The sequence below is a fragment of the Perca flavescens genome, chromosome 5 (genome assembly GCF_004354835.1).
Source record: "Perca flavescens isolate YP-PL-M2 chromosome 5, PFLA_1.0, whole genome shotgun sequence".
In the NCBI taxonomy this organism is placed as follows: Eukaryota; Metazoa; Chordata; class Actinopteri; order Perciformes; family Percidae; genus Perca; species Perca flavescens.
This window is the reverse complement of record NC_041335.1, coordinates 19,679,687-19,695,177: the sequence shown is the minus strand read 5'-3', so window position 1 is coordinate 19,695,177 and position 15,491 is coordinate 19,679,687. Positions and strand designations below refer to the sequence as shown.

General features: G+C 38.0%; 1 pseudogene; it reads left to right on the top strand.

Moving 5' to 3' along the window:
• Window positions 1–1,397: 1,397 nt before the first annotated feature.
• LOC114555789 (kinetochore protein NDC80 homolog) lies at window positions 1,398–15,117 on the top strand (annotated as a pseudogene).
• Window positions 15,118–15,491: the final 374 nt, after the last annotated feature.

Genomic DNA, 15,491 nt, shown 5'->3' with positions numbered 1-15,491 from the left:
AAAACATAAGACTTATTATATTAGAGGACCGTTCAATGCTTTGTTTGTGTATAAGTGCAGAGGATAGTCCGAAGGCAATAAAGTGAATACCACCCAAATTATCCTTTAAAAAGGCTATCCCGAAAAGAGACCTGAGGGAAATGTTTTGTCAACATTGTTGTGGGAGTCTTCTTCGCTGTTGTGCAGCAGATTCTAGTCACCATTTCTACTCCCACTGTATCATAGTTTAACACAACAAAAACCAAAATGTTTATATCTCTGAAGACTAAAAGCTGTAAAAAAGAATAAACCTTATGAATGTTGAAATAGTCTTTTTGATGTTCTTATTAAAGTCTTTTGGAGTTTATTATACTACTAGCACCCTGATGGTTTTTTTCCTTTTAGCTTTTAGATATTTGAAGGAAAAAGAAGAAAAAGAAAAAAAAATAAAATTTTATTTTTGTTCACTTTTATTTGTTGTCCATGCTGTACAATGGCAGAGTCCCTCTGAACATAATTATTCTATTCGAACTACGCATGCAGTATATGTGGCCTATTGCAGGAGGATATTTTTGTAAATTTAGATTTTGTTGTGATTAGGTCACCCTAGTAATAAGAGGAAAGGGATCCATACCCTTTTGGTGGAACAAATACTGCAATAAATTTTCTACTTCTTTGTCCTTGTCTGCTCAAAGTGTTAATCTGATTTTCATTTCATAAATGAAGAAAAGTTTAAGACCTAGATACTGCTAAAACACACACAGGCCTGAAAGGACTAAGAGGTTGATCATTTACTTGTGAGGAGAAGCATACCACAACCCTTCTATTAGTATTTCTGTGCATAGATTTCAAAACACAAAACCTGAAAGTATGGTCATAATTTGTGGTTTAAATTGTTTCTATAGTATTTGAAAACTATCATAGAATTCAATTTCTTTTTTATTTTTATTTCACAAATTGTGCCCTTTGGAGAATCAGGCCAAACCACTATGGAAGACCTAACATAACTATGTTACTATGTTTCATTGAATAACCGCTGCAAAGTTTAGTACAAAAAGCAGTATGTTTACTTGTGACAAATCAGTCAGATACTTGTGGGATTATTACAGTCATAGATAGTCTAATATGAAAAAACTTCTTGGCCAGGGAAATTAGCCAACATTTTGAATATTCTATTTGAATATATTCTATATAATATAATAATATTTGAATATTCTAAGTGTAATTATCCTACGTTCCCTCAGCTTTTAAATTACATTCAAAGTTACAAATATTAGTTGATAGTGTTCACATGCTAAACATCAGTGAAATGTTAGACTATCTCATTTCAGATTTTCTTTTATAGTGTGTGTCGGTGTGGACAAGTCTATATTTGTAGAGCGCGTTACGAACCCTTTTTTGGGTTAAATAGCTATCCGTACTCTGGTGATGTCACCGCCATCCAGTATTTGTATTTGTTTGGCGGGGTTTGTGACTTCGTCCGTTTGGATCATCTTGTAAACGTTAACTTTCCACCTAGCTAGCTACACAATATGGAGCGGTACGTTTTAAATTAACTTGAGATCCAATTTAAAGCCATTTTGTATCACTGGAACTAATCATTAAACAACAGTCTGACGAAATGTAATGGTTTTGGTAGCTTGTTTAAAATATTTACGTTAACGTTACCAGTCGCCGTTATTGTGATTTGACTTCAACGTTAGTTAGATGTATCGCTAGTTAGCTAGCTAACGTTACCGTTAATGTAAACAGTGTTACCAACCGTAATAATAACTTTACGCCAGCATTACTTCTCAACAACGATTATTATATTTAGCTGTGTTCTGTCTAGTTAATCTAGCTAAGCCACTGAACTAGTAGCTAGTATGTAGCTAACGTTAGCTAGATAAGCTACCGCACAACAAACACCGAGATAACCTTAGCTACTGACAGACTTTACGTAAACGTCTATGTGACATTAATTTCAAAATGTAGCGAGCTAGCTAGCTAGCTAACCAATAGTATCGCCCTAATATGCAGTTGTATGTGTTTTGGTGGACTTTGTGAAGCAGTAGAATGACGTTATTAAAGTTTCTTTTTTTGTAATGTGTGATCTAGTGGAAGGATGAGTCGTGCAACGTTAGCAAGCAGCAGATCATCGGACCAGCCTATGCGAGTGCAAGACAGCAACAGGATGAGTATGGCGTATACAACGCCCAAAAGGTTGGTTTGAAGTAACCGAAACTAGTCTGCCCATTTGCGGTTGTTTATAACCTGGGGCCCGTTTCAGGAAGGAGGTTTAACAAACTCCGAGTTTTACTCTGAACTCTGAGCTGATTTACCCTGAGGTGGGAAGCTCCACAGCTGATTAGAGTTGGTTCAGTAAACAAGGTGTAGGTTCACTCAGAGTTAAGCGCGTGCACCACCACAATAAAAAGGCAACATGAATGGAGCCATAATACATACAGCGAGTTTGAATACATATTTTGTTAAAAGGCTGCGGCTGCAAAAGAGAGAGAATTGGTGTGGAGAAAATTGCTGCTCGAGTCAATGCATAAGCTCTAATATGTGTGTTAATTTCATATTTAATCACAGGTAACCTATAATATTAGTGGTGGAAACTGGAATGGTAGTACATAGGGCTGTCAGCATTAACGCGTTAATCGCGTTGCGATTAAAGGCCCGAGCATAACGTTAATTTTTTAATTGCATGCTGCCATTTATTAATTTATTACTACAGGCTGCAGGCATGATGGAGAAATGCTGCAGCAACACAACTCTGAATGCCGCTTTTTATTTTCCAAAACTCCCGGACGGCTTGTAGACAAATCGAAAGCCATATGCACATTGTGTAAAGCCAAATTAAAATATCACCGAAGCACGTCAAACTTGAGCTACCACCTGCAAGCTAAGCATCAGGGTTCATGCGTTTTGAAAAACTTGGAAAAGTCATGGGATTTGAAAATGCCAATTCCAGGCCTGGAAAGGTTTTGGAAACATAAAAAGTCCCAGAAAGTTTTGGAAAAGTCATGGAATTTTTTTTTAACACAGCATAATAATGTCATTAATAAATGTATTTTCACGTCGTCTTAACCTCAATATTCTATTCGAGGAGCGATATTATGAATCCAACTATGAACCACATAAATTGTCATTTTATAGTTAAACCTCTGAGGGTAAACTTTAACACAGATTTGTATTTGTTTTGTATAATGTCGACTGACATTTTCAGGAACACATAGTCATGGAAATTTGCCAAAAAGTCATGGAAAAGTATTGGTTAAAATGCGTATGAACCTTGAAGCATAGTACAGTTAACGTGACTCAGATTGATGCTAGTGGGCTCAGGCAAAGCACTATTTTGGAGAGTGCTACTCGCCCGACCTGTTATTGAAACCAAAGTGCAAACGCTGTCTCATCAACTGGTGATCACTGGACATCAATGAGTAATCAAAATTATTTTATAAGTTTATGAGTTACTGCACACTATATTGACTCTGGTAAGTAGGGTTGGGTACCGAAATGTGCCCGACCCTAAACGGTAGTAATGAGACCGAATAAGAAATTTCGGTGCCTGACTTTACACTACACCTGACAGCAGGTAACGTTAGCCTACCTTTAGCTAGCAGCTGGATTAAACACGGTTAAAATGCTGACAGCTAACATTAAACAGTGTAAAGTGTGACTGTATTTCACTGTAGAGGATTCCAACACCGGGATGTAACAGTCTGCTCTGCAGCGCAGCAGCTGCCGCTGTCGGAATTAAACAACACAGACGGTGTGTTCACTTAAAACAGGTAGCCTCGTGGTGCATTCACAGTAATTGTAAAATACACATTTCCCATCTGGTGGTTGTTTTTGTCGTTCAGCGGCAATTTACTGGTGAAATAAGTTATTGTTATAGTTATTACATTATTATTAAATCTTGGCCTTAACAATAAACAAGTTCCTGACTTTTTGTTTAGTACCCTTTTTTTTTTTTCTTTTGTTTACAGTAAATAAATAATAAACAAATACAAATCTTAAAGTCAAGTTCATAAAGTAACTTTTCTTTGCATTCATTTGATTCCTAATCAAGGTAGACTGGTAAGTTTAAAAAAAAAAAAAACCAAAAAAAAAAAACAATCGTTTGACAGTCCTAGTACATCTATAATTTCATTTAGGTGCAATCCCTGCGGGCGAATAAAGTAAACTACTACTAATCCCATTCTGAGGTTGCAGCATGATTTACAATCATTTATTTCTTTTTTTAATGTCTCTTACTGGTTTGTGTTCAGGGAAGTCTACAAAAAAAAAAGTTTCAGAGCGAAGTCACTCTTCTGACAGCACTTTGCTACAGTGGCTTTACTAATATGCTCCGCATCAACAGTGTTGTAAAGAAAACTGCTGTTTGCAAACAAAAAAAATGATGCCACACAAATAATCTGGTGGTAGAGCATGTCCACGATGGGTGACGTTAGTGATATGAGGGCGGATAAGGTTATCTACAGATCTGATGGACTGTGAAGAAAAACGATACCTCTCAAATAGGTAGTTATCTGGAAATGAAAATACAATCTATAGTCAGACCTCAATATCATCTCCTGACATTTTTTTTTTTTTTTTTTTTTTTTTAAGATCAATTTTTTTATTGCTTTTTATATTCAAACATACAGAACAGAGAAACACCTCCCGTCGTATGTTTAACTAACAAAGTAATACAGCATCTTCATCAACGGGATCGTTGACAAAAGGAAATGCCATGTTCGGAACAAAAACGTGTTACAGTCTGCCTAACATGGTTAATAAACCAACCCTGTTTTCTTATTCATGGAGATAACAAACTGCGCTAAAATGCACCTGATACAGACTGACTGAATGAATGAAGAAATGAAAGAGTGCTGTGTCAGAGGGAGGAGACTGAGGGAAGAAAACTTGCTCCCGCCCAGGTTAGGTTCACAGGCTCAGTTACCATAGTAACTGACTCTGAGGTGAAGTTACTTCTCTTTCTGAAACAGAAAACCCAGAGTTTCTCTCATCTCAGAGTTAACAAACTCAGTTTTCACTAAACCTGCTTTCTGAAACGGACCCCTGACGTTGGCGACATCCTAACAAAAACAAATGTTATTCACTTTGCTCCTCAACTACTTCTAATTACTTTTTTTTTTTGTATCCAAACCTTACCCTGGACTGATCTTACATTGTAGACAAATTTATGTTATGTTTAGTTTCATGCTGTTTCCTGTGTTTAACGTTGATAACAAACAGACACAAACACTTGGACATCATTTACTTGGAGGCTTCATAGTTTAGACCTCTAACGTTACTTATTTGTGGCATAGGGTGATATTAGAAACATGAGCGTGTGACTCAGTGAAGACACATGATAAATGGATTATTGGCAGCATGTTTAAATGTGAGTCAGCAAGTGGAATACATCAATTTGTTTACGCTTTTATGTTTCTTCACAGTAACGTTAAACAGCCTTCCTTTGAAAGCTTAACATACCCAAACCGCAGTCTGTGAACTCTGAAAGGAGGACCAGCTTCTTTGGTGCACGGTATGTGAATAATATTTCAGAAATGTACAAAGTTGCTTTCCAGTGATCTTCACATAGAAGTGTAAACAACTACAGAAGACTGAGAACATACAATAGATATAGGCGATACATCGGTAAAACCGGACACAGCCAGTACAATTACAATAGTAAGATGAAATGAAGTGGTAAAATGTATAGTCTTTACCTTACACAGTGAGAAGGAAACATCTGTGATGACCTCAAAGAGAGTAATACCTCTGTAAAAACCTGACTGGGCTTTTAGTTACTTTCTTAATTTAAACCAGTGTAACAAACCCACATTAACAGCATAGATGTGGTACTAAAGTAAACAAGTACAGACTTTATGCTCATAAAATAAATTAAAGGTACTGAAATGAGTAAACTAGAAGAGACTTAATTTGTTATTCTACTCAAGATAAAACCAGTCAAATTTGTTGTCTTTGTTTTTATTTACCACTAATACATTTATACAATGCAATTATTTAGATGCAATTGAAATTAAACTTATTCTTCTTTGCAATCAGCCTAATATGTTTTGTGCACATTTATTAATGTATGCTCATTGCTCAAGGACCTCTCGTGATCGCTGGGATTCACAATTTTTGAGAAACCTTTTTTGTAATGTATGAACATGATTGAGACATAAATTGATATTTGACATTGTAGTGGTATGTTAATATCTTGTCTGCAGGACTAGCGGAGCCAGCATGCCTCGCAACAGCACCATGTCAGGGTTTGGAGGAACTGAGAAAATCAAAGACACCAGACCTCTGCATGATAAGTCCTATGTTCAGCAGTGTATCAGACAGCTGCATGAGGTGAAACCCTATGTGTGCGCTAATAGCTTAGTTTGTTTACATTACATGTTTGTACATTAAATCTGCTGTGCGGGATATGAAATATTTTGGTGCCCCTTAGTGGTCGTATCTGAAAATTAACTTGCTGGCAGACAGCAACATACACCTTATCCCATTTCATTGAACTGCTGCTGAGCATCACTGCAATACACCTAATGGACACATTTACCACACAGAGGTCTAAAGGGCTCCAGCACTCCTGATTTTAGTCTCACCACTATCCTAGCATAATATCATTATTGGATGATATCTGGATTGTAATTTATTTGTGTTACTACATTCGTATTGATTAAATAATATTGCTGAATGTGAAATCAAAATGTTGCTTAGACTTTTTGTACCTGCATTTGCAGCAAAAAAAAGTAGTATAAGTGTTGGTCAATATGAGTGGAAATCCATACTGTAGTTCTGTCCAGCCTGATAGTCTCTCTTATGTCTTTCTAGTTCTTGACAGAGCAGGGTTACCCAGGCACTCTGTCAGCCAAAACCCTCCAGTCTCCCTCTACCAAGGAGTTTGTGAAGGTGTTTGAGTTTGTCTACCGTCAGCTAGACCCAAACTTTGAGATGCCAAATCTAAAAGTTGAGGAAGAGGTTCCAGCTATGCTTAAAGCCCTGAGGTAAAATACTGTCTTTAAGTATTAATAAGAATTGTATGTATTCATATTTCGGTTTAATTTAGTACCCCTACAGTCTTAAGCATTTTTTGTATCTTAGAAAAAAAAAAAAGAAAGCTCTTGGTGGCCTAGGACTTTTGCACCACTTAAGGATGGGGCTAGATCATAGACTGTATATTAATGGACTGAGCATGTGTGACGTCACCCATTTGTTTGTGGAGATCTGCTATCCGTCCGAGTGTGATTTTTAGATGAGGGAGGAGCTGCTTACACTCTACGTAACGTTACACACTTTCACTGGCAATCACATCATAGCCACGCCCTAAAACATCCCCAGCTTTATTGACTATTTTAAAATCAACGAGACAATAATTCTAAAAATTAACATGATTTGGTGTTGCAGAAGACTAAAAAACTAGCGATTGAGACCATAAACTCATGAAAATGTTTAAGGTAGGTAATAAATCAATTGAAAAGTGGGTCACTTTCTCATAGACTTCTACAGAAACCAAACTCCTTTTGCAGCCGCACGGTGTTGCCCCCTGCTGGAATTCAGATAGACTGCGGCGTTAAGGCACTTGCGAATTTGCAGCACTTCGCCGAACCGGATGCGTTGTCCATTAATATTATACAGTCTATGGGCTGGATTAAATAAAAAGGTTATGCTAGTATCAAATTGATAGTACAGGCAAGTACCTTACTATTTGTTGTTAGCCTTCATGTTGGCTCCTCTTCTATAGTTTAAGAAATATTGCGGACTGTCTTTATTTCTCCATATTTTTGGTTTCAGGTATCCATTTGTTCTCTCCAAATCTTCAATGTATTCTGTTGGAGCTCCTCACACCTGGCCTCAGGCCCTTGGTGCTCTCATGTGGCTAATTGACCAAGTTAAGGTGAGGCGCAAACAACACTTTTTAAAACCAGGCTACCTGTTTTAAGTGAACACTTTCTAAAACCAAGTTCATTTGCATCGGATTCAGAATAAACTAATGTAATTTTTGTGCTTATTCTGTGTGTCAGATCAACTGGTCTTTGAGTAAGCAGGAGCTGCTGTTCAGTGACTTCTGTGAAGACACTGATATCGAGGAAGGGGCTGAGTATAACAAGGTACCCTGACTTTTAACAGACCCATAAGGCATAAACCCTTAAAAGGTCAAGAGGATGTACTGTATATCTGTTGCTGGAATCAAACACAATACCTCTTTGTTGCATGGTTGCTAACAGTTGAGTTTTTCTTACTGATGCAGTATATTTCAAAGCCATTCAGGTGTTTTTCTCTGTATTTTTACATTATACGGTTCCTCTTATTTCTGTCTGTCTCAGTCTAAAACATTTGTGAGTTTTTTTTAATTTATGTTTATCTTCTCTTTCACGTGTCGCTGTGCAGCTCGTCTTGGACTACACAGCTGAGACATACTCAAAGTTCATGCAGGGTGAAGACACATTTGACGACATGGATGAATTATTCTTCAATAAACTAAGTAAGCACAGCATCTCTATGAAATTTGTTTTTTAACAAGGAATTGCTTTCTATGTATTTGAGCATAATGTTTGTTAGTTTCAGTTTAGATTTTTAAATTAAATTTGGAAATCGAAACATCAACAAGTGTGTGTCTTCACAGAGAAACTTTACAACGTTGACGAAGCCCTGCTGGCCTCGACGGAGGAGAAGTACAAAATACTCAGCGATGAGGTTGAACAACTGGAGAAAGACAGCCGGACGGTCAGAAGACCTTTTTATTGACACATCCCCATGTGCACGGATTAAATTATGATTTTAAAATCTTGCCATTTCCAATTTGTTATATATATATATATATATATATATATATATATATATATATATATATATATATATATATATATATATATATATATAAACATGTTTAAACCCTGGAACAAACTAAAACTAATGACCCCCTTCATGTCAACTATGTATATAGAACTCACCTGTTTAAATATAATCTGGTTTAACTTTAGAGCAACACTAAATCAGAAAGATAATGTTCTGACTTCTTCTCCTGGTAAGGACCGTCTAATGACCAAAAGGAAGGAAAGGATAACACTGCAGGCCGACCTCAAGAATCTCCAGAGTTATCGAAGCAGCATGGAAACCTTTAAAGCCAAACTGGAGAACAGAGATTCAGAACTGAGTGATGAGCTGGAGACCATTGGTAAATATGGCCATGTCAGTCAGCCGGTTCTTTGGCAGGATGCACTGGATCCTGTGGGCGTCTGATGATGTTTGGATCTCAATAATTAGTCACCATGAAGTAGGGCGGGGCGATATGGAGTACACCAAATACCACGATATTCTTGACCATATACCTTGATGTTGATATTGCGACAATATTGTAGGATTGACAGTTGGTGCTTTATCAAAATATTATTTACACCATGAGAGTTATGACAAAGTGTGTAAAGGCAAATAATAGAACAGCTAGAACAGTCTGAGTTCAGAAAATGACATCACTTTACTGTAATGCAGCCTTCAAAACCAGAAAAAGACCATACTTAAAGTGATGTTCGGAGTAATTTCACCCTAGGGTCCTTTGCACCATGACCTCGAGCCAAACACCCCTGCAGAAGCTTTTTTCACCTGGGTCTAACATTGGGAGAGTTAGCGTGAGTAAGCGTTATCAGCTGAATAGCTTATTAGCGCAGGGGCTAATGGACCCCGTTTTATCTCGTAAATGACCCCACTAATAATGCCGAAATGATACCAAACTTCTACACTAGTACAAATAGGTTATGCACTCATAAAGCGATGGATTGGAAAGTTTGTAAGTACACCAGAAGTTTATGAACACTTGCCTGCTCTCTTCTGCTCTCTGTTGCTGCAGCTGCTGCTGATGCTACCTGCAGTTAGAGGAGTGCTTAGGGCTGTCTACAAATTACTACACCGAAAAGAGATACAACAAAAATATTAATTAATTTAATGATTAAATAAGGTAATGTCTTCAAACTTATCTCAGTTATTATTTGTCTCATGCTAGTTATACTACAGCACTTACTTAAAAAAAAAGTTAAATTAAAAAATATTTTTGTTGCATCTCTTTTCGGTATTGTAATTTGTAGACGGCCCTACACTCGTCTTACTGCCGGCAGCAGTAACAACAACAGAGAGCAGAAGCCAGCAGGCAAGTGTTCATAAACTTCTGGTGTACTTAGAAACTTTTTAATCCATCGTTTTATGAGTGCATAACCTATTTGTACTAGTGTAGAAGTTTGGTATTATTTCGGCATTATTAGTGGGGTCATTTACTTAGATACAAACGTGGGTCCATTAGCACCTGCGCTAATAAGCTATTTAGCTGATAATGCTACTCCACGCTAATCCTCCCAATGTTAGACCCAGGTGAAAAAAAGCTTCTGCAGGGGTGTTTGGCTCGAGGTCATGGTGCAAAGGACCCTAGGGTGAAATTACTCCAAACCATCACTTTAATATATTATGATTTTACGATATCCAAAATCTAAGACGATATCTAGTCTCATATCACGATATCGATATAATATTGATATATATTGCCCAGCCCTACCATGTAGCAGTCTGTGCTAATTACTACTATGCAAAGTAACTGGAATTTCCAAGTTCTTAATGGGCCTGTGCATGCTCAGCACCAACATAATAAGGATTCTACTTATGGGTTAACTGGATTTGTGTCTTGCCTGAGAGCCTTTCTCAGTTTGGTCCCTGTTGGAAAAACATTTTTTTTTACATTTCTGTTTTTATTAATAAGCCACCAGAGACCATACTTTTTTTTTTATTTTTTATCTGCAAATATTCAGTCTCCTACTGTCAGTAAGTAACCATGCAGTAGAAAGAAAGCTCCCACTCAGCAACATTGTTCTTCTGTAGTAACTAAACAGTATTCAGGTTCCAATTAGCACATGGCTGCCCATGTTATGTGGTCACAAGTGGGCTTATTGGGTCTTCTACAATAACTTTGAACATCTCCTTCCAATCAGAACTGAGGATTGAATCTGATTCATATATGTCATGTTTTTTTTCCTCTCCCTTTCTGCAGGCAGTCAACTGGAGACTCTAAAACATCAGCAAAATGAACTACAACACCTACTGCAGAACCAGAAGTTCACTCCAGCTGATGTTGAGAGGATCAACCGAGAGAAGAGAGAACTCCAACAGACCATCTCCAGTCTCAGCAAGTCTCTTGAAGATGCTCAACAGCACAAGTGGAATGAGGAGATTGTTCTGGCGAAAGTGAATGACAAGGTACTGTATGTACATTGACTGTAGTAGGAGGAGCAGAAATGGTAAACAAAATGTTGTTAAGATGGTGTATGTGACATATGACATATTTTTCTTAATAGTTGCAATTAAACTGATATTTTGTGTCAGTGTTTTTTTGCTACCCAGTTGTAATTGGTATAGATTGATAATAGCAGACGTTTTTCATCCAGTGGTACACGTTTTGACCTTTTGATTTAACTTGTTTCCTCGCCCCTCCTGTGTCTGTCTAATCCCAGGCGGAGTTGAAGTTAGCAGAGTACCACAAGCTGGCACGTAAACTGAAGCTGATACCACTGTCGGCAGAGAACGCCCGGTGGTCACGATTTTGAGATCAGGCCATGTGAATATGGACCCGGCAGCATGGTTCAGCATAAAACCCAGAGACAGGTAATTGCTGCTAATGATCCTGTTTACACAAACCTTTGAGTCGGCATAGGAGCAGTCTTTCATATTTTGAAGGATTTCAATTCAGTACAAACAAGACTACCTTGCTATCCCAATGCTTAGGTTATTTTCAGTTATTTGTAGCATTTTTTTTTTTTTTTTTTTTTTTTTATGTACTCCATTGTAAGTCGTTGAAAATTAGATTTGTGTCTTGCGTGATAGATTTTAGTATTATGTGTCCTTGTTCTGATCTATGCCGTGTTGTAGATGCTCCTGAGAAAGCTGGTCAGTGGCGTGGAGGAGGAGAACAGTCGGTTAGCCAACATGAAAGTCAGTCTGGAGGAGTCTTGTGAACAGGTAACAAATTCCTTATTATTTTGCTCCATTAACTTTTACCCATGCTGACACAATATTATCAAAGTGCGTCTTTTCTTTCAAATCATATTTGTCATTTTTAAATGTGTGTCTCTTTTAAGGTGAATTCTAACATCTTGGACAAGTCCAATGACCTGAAGCACTTGAGGGAGCAGATTCGCAAGCTGGAATAACGGTTGGATTCTAACATGCAGGTATAGTCCATATAGTTTAGACTGCTTAATGTTGGTAGAAATGCCATACTGCAATCACCAGTTGGCACACATCGATCACACTTAACCACATTTAAGACAAGATGGCATTTGTGCTCTTCAAAGCTGAGAAACGGGAATGATTAAACATTTTAACGTGTTGGTGACGAGCAGAAAATGCACAGTTGTGTCATACATGTACTATCAGTAGTTTCCTGTGTTTGTGTCTGTATAGGAGCTGGCCCAAGAGGAACAGGAATGGTTGGCAGAGAAGGAGTCAGTGGAGAATCATCGTAACCACCTTGAGAAGAAGGTTAATTTTGGATATGATGAGTCTGTGCAACAACTGAAGGCAGCGCAACAACAGTGAGTTATGGATATATATAGATATAGAGATATGGATAGATAGAGATCTATCTCTCTCAACAATATTTATGTCTTATGGATTACTTCATGTGTGAGCTTTAACATCCTCAAGGTTTCTGTCAGTCTAAATTATGAGTTTTAACACTTGTGGTTGTCTCTTCAGGTACCACCTAGTGCTGCAGGAGACCAATGAGGAGAGACGAACAGTAGCCAACAATCTTGCGTCTGTATTTACCACAGCTACTAACCACTTGTCAATCACAGAGGTAACGTTCTTACAACTCTAAATCTGTCCCTGTACTGCAAGGAAGTATCTGTATCTCAGGCATACTTCAATTTGTTAGCAAGGTCAATAGCAAGAAAACAAACAAATGTATCAAAATAAGTAGATCTAGCTTTTTTCCCGTGCAAACATCACAAGCACATAACATATAGGAACATCCTAAGTTTTTCACTGCGGTTTAGATGTGACTGCAGCCATCATTGACTTAATATATTGAGGCTTTCAATGGAAAAAAAAAATTCACAGTATTGTATGAAATACACAATAGCGATTAGAGATAAAAACATGAGGAAATATCAGTTGTGGTGGAGCCGCGGTATCGAAGTCCCGCACATACATCTGCCTGACCAATTGCAAGTCAATCTCAGCTGTCAATTAATACGTTTCTCCCTGTTTTATAGCATCAAATAACTGATAAAAAACAAAGTTATCAGAAAAATTAACACTTGAACAAACAGCGTGATCAGAACTACCTAAAATGACCAACACCATATTTTTTTCAAAAAAAAATTGTTGTATACTTTTAGTATTAGTTGGTTTGGCCCATGTCCCATCCACTAACATGGAGGGGGTGGGATTTATGACCTATACTGCAGCCAGCCACCAGGGGACGATCAAGATGTTTTTCCTTCACCTATACCAGTGGTAATCAACCTTTTTGGGACCAGCGCCCGCCCTATCCATTATCCAGGTCCCTTACCGATTATTTCCGACCAGTGTAATTAGTTATGTTATTCATTTGTTTACAATATTTCCAGGCTTCAACCAGTGCTGCTCAAGCAGAAAGACAGGGTCGCTGGGAAAGAGAGATTTGTTAGGCATTGAAGAAAGAGTAGGAGAGGACAGCATCCAGTGTCCTCCTCAGTTTTTGATACTTCATTGTTACGAAAATAAGTATTTCACCCCCAAACCCTCCGTGCCACAAATTGCTTTCTAATCTGTGGGAAACACTGTCAATGCCCCCCTTTCCACAATATTGCTTACATTGCCCCCCCCCCCCGTCATCCTCTGAACACTGCTGTACCACCCCATTGAGAAACACTGACCTATACAGTTTATGCATCAACTCCTGATTCCTGTACCTTAATGTGTGTGTGTGTGTGTGTGTGTGTGTGTGTGTGTGTGTGTGTGTGTGTGTGTGTGTGTGTGTGTACACAATACACAGAAGTCACGGTTCGGGTCATTACCCGGTTTAAGAGTCATGGTTCTGTGTGAGTTTGGTAAAGCGGGGAAACAACGCAAATGCATTTAATTTAATTTATTGTGATTGGACAGTAGTGAAAGTGTCTATGTCCAAACAAAATCCTCTTTCTGTGGACTGAGGTAACAATTTGCCCACTGGCAACTTTGGTAAAATATTTTCAGTTTGAAAATAAGAAACCGTTCAACCAAGTCCTTATTACACTGTGGGAACACGCTTACCCAAAAGGCAACAGGTCATAATAGACTAAAACTGAAAGCATCTCTTATTCTATGCAATTTGAAATACGGGTTTTCTTTTTCCTCGTCCCGAATAAGAGTAATGCTCTTGAATGTGAGTTAGCATGTTGAATGTGTTTCAATTCAAAACGGTGGAGCAAAGGCGATGCACTGCCATTGTCTTATACACAACTCTCTCTTCGTTGCTGGCAGGCCTTCCAGCTCCAGATTTTTATTTGCGCTCGCCATAGTTTGACTGACTCGCACGCCAACCAGCTTATTGTGCTAACCTCAGCAGTTCAGTTCAATGACACTAATGGCGACAGCTTAAAGGGTCCGCAGAACTTGCATATGTGAACTCTGGTATATTCTGCATAATGTGCATTAATCTACATACCGTGTATTCTGCATGCACCAGACCGTGACCACTGGACTGTGACGTGAGAAATGCGAATACACAACACGTTACAGCCCTAATGTAATACAACCCATTGGCTCCTGTGGTTCTTGTACAACAGAAGTGCCTGGAGGATCTGCACGGCAGAGTGAAGCGGGTCTGCCCTAAGGCTATGGAAGAGGATGAAGCTGTTATACAGAAGCTGCGGGAAACTTTGAAGAACTTCAGGTCCATGGCAAACAGTTAGTAAAGTGAAGCGGGAGGATAGAGGCCTTCAGGTCTGCAGGGGCAGATCATTTCTATGACTATGGAAGTGTAGGGGAGTTTTCCCTGTCATTTGTGTTTTTAGGTTGTTTCCATCTTAGAAAACAGAAACTTACCCAATTATTTGTTCTGAATTGTTATTTGTTCTGAATTTTCATGTGTTTTGTGTCATTTTATATCGCTGAATGGAAAAAAGGTTAAATAAAATAAAAAATACACTTCTGTTGTTAAACATTAATACATAACTTTAAAACCTCTAGTTTCTATAAAATAGTCTAATATATGGCAACAAGACACCAGAGGAAAGGGCTAGAAAAGGTTAGTGTTTTTACTGTGTAACACTGAAATATAGATTTTAAAAAAAAAAAAGGTGTTTTAAGGTGTAGTCAATATATTGTAAACTTCCTCATTTGTGTTAGTGGCTGTAAGATACATCATCAGTTTTTCCTCGCTGTGGTCATACTGTACTTCATCAGATGTGTGTTGTAATCAAGCCACTAGAAGGCAGCACACACCTGGTTGCCAAAACTCAAGTGTTCAGGTTGCTATACATTGACATTTTCCTCTAGGAGATATTTTGAAACTTCTCAAC